We start from the raw sequence: 2,093 nt of genomic DNA, 5'->3' as shown, positions 1-2,093 counted from the left end.
GCCCCTGATGCCTGACAGCTCTCAGCCCCGCTCCGCCCAGCCATTGGCTGGCCGCAGTTGCTAGGGTGGCTGAGCGCGCTCACTGGCTGGCTGCCCGTCCATCTCGCTTTCGTCTCCGCCTCCAGGCCTTTCCCCACCCGCCCCTCCCGGGAATTTACGGCCTCTGCCGCCAATGGTAGACGGAAGGCGGGGCCGGGGCGGGGCAGAGGACGGTGATGCTACTGCCACAGCCAATGGAGGTCCGGAGGCGGGGTGGGGCGGAGCCAGGGGCGGGGCGGGGCGGGGCTATCAGGGGCGGGGCCGGTGTTCGCGCTCCCGCGTGGGTCGGCTGACTGGGTGCCGGGGCTCGACGCCCACCCACCCGGAGACTACGTTGGTCCGGGTGGTGGCGTCGCAAGGGTCGGTTCCGGTCGCAGACGCGTGGCAGGAGACCCGGGCCAGGTCGCCTGGTGTCAAGGACCCGTGTCCCAGGCGAGCCCGGGCTCACGGTCTCTCCCACGGGTACTCCCACGGCACCACGCAGAGTGCTGGGTGCGCGTGCTTGTGTGCGCGCGTGCACGTGTTTGTGTGTGTCTATGTGCGCATCCGTGTGTCTGTGTGCGTGTGTGCATGCGTCTGCGCACCTGTGCCTGTGTACGTTTGCAGGTGCTTGTGTGTGCGTCCGTGCAAGTGTCTGTGCAGGTGCTGGGGGAGAGGACCAGGTGGGGACCCTCCAGCTCCCAGGCTTCTCTCCGGGTCTAGGGAGCAGTGGGCGCCAGGCAGGGGCCTGTCTTCTGCGCTGGGTGTCTGACTAGGTGCGCGTTCGTTTACGGGCGGAATCCAGGCAGCGGCACGCGGCGCGCGCCGGCGTGGTGGCGCTCACTCTCCGGAGACGCCACCCTGGGGGCTTCATCGTGAGGCTCGCTGAAGAACTGGCGTCCAGCGGCTGGGAGGCCCGCGGCCCTAGCCTCTCCCGTGCCATCCCTCCACCCAAGGGTGGAGACAACGCTCTGCTCGTGGGCAGGGAACTGCTTTAGGCCCCACTTGGGGGGTGGGGGCAGAGGAGAGAGAAAGGAAGAAGAATTACAAAAGCAATTGTTTAAGATTTTTATCGTTGTCATTTGCACTTCTTTGGACCTAAAAACGGGTTTACTTTGGAATGCTAGTTTAGTTTACAACACCTATTGCTTATTGATTGATTAGTTGGTTTATGTACTGCTGAAGCCACTATTAAAAAAAAAAAAAGAGTAAGATGAAAGGATGGAAAGTGGACACTGGAAAAATATGCAGGAGGTGGAATTTTGTCCCCAATCCTACCCTTGCAAAAACGAAACCAAAAAACTCAGAGGAATTTCTTCCCATCTCCAACTCTTGGCTCCATGGTCCAAATCAGCTGCGAGCCACTTGACCATTACCTAGTTAAGCAGGATACATCCTTCTGCTGCACCTCCCAAATAAAAGTAACCACCTAAGAAGAGGATTATATCCACATATGGATTTCCATATTCCTGCCTTAGGATAAAATAAGGCCCACCCAACAGTGCCTGGAGTGTCTCCACCAGAGGTGTTTATTTCACAAGCCAAAAGGAGAAGTGTTCCCACCACTGGAGCTCCCAGCCTCCTGAGGATGGTTCCATGGTGGGACACTGACCTCTGCCCCCCAAATATCAATAAAGTTCAGGCAGAAAGTGGAGGAATCTGGATGCCACTTGCCCATCTGCCAATTCAAGGCCAGGCTTCCAGTCCCATCTACCTCTGACCATTGGAAAATTCTTACCTGTGGCCAGGCTGAAATCTGCTCCCTGAACATCTCCCCATGTCCTGGGGCTGCTCCAGATGTCAGGCCAAAGTAAATGCCCCCAGACCCTGCTAGCACAGGCACTGACTGGGAACAATTCAAGCAAAACAGAAGAGCCGACAGGATCATTTAAAGATGCTTCTCCATGGGCTTCCCTCTTGGTGCAGTGGTTAAGAATCCGCCTGCTAACGAAGGGGACATGGGTTTGAGCCCTGGTCTGGGAAGATCCCACATGCCGCAGAGCAACTAAGCCCGTGTGCCACAACTACTGAGCCTGCGCTCTAGAGCCCATGCTCCACAACAAGAGAAGCCGCTG

This window comes from Balaenoptera acutorostrata, chromosome 20, assembly GCF_949987535.1.
Source record: "Balaenoptera acutorostrata chromosome 20, mBalAcu1.1, whole genome shotgun sequence".
Lineage (NCBI taxonomy): Eukaryota > Metazoa > Chordata > Mammalia > Artiodactyla > Balaenopteridae > Balaenoptera > Balaenoptera acutorostrata.
Note: the sequence above shows the minus strand (reverse complement) of the source record.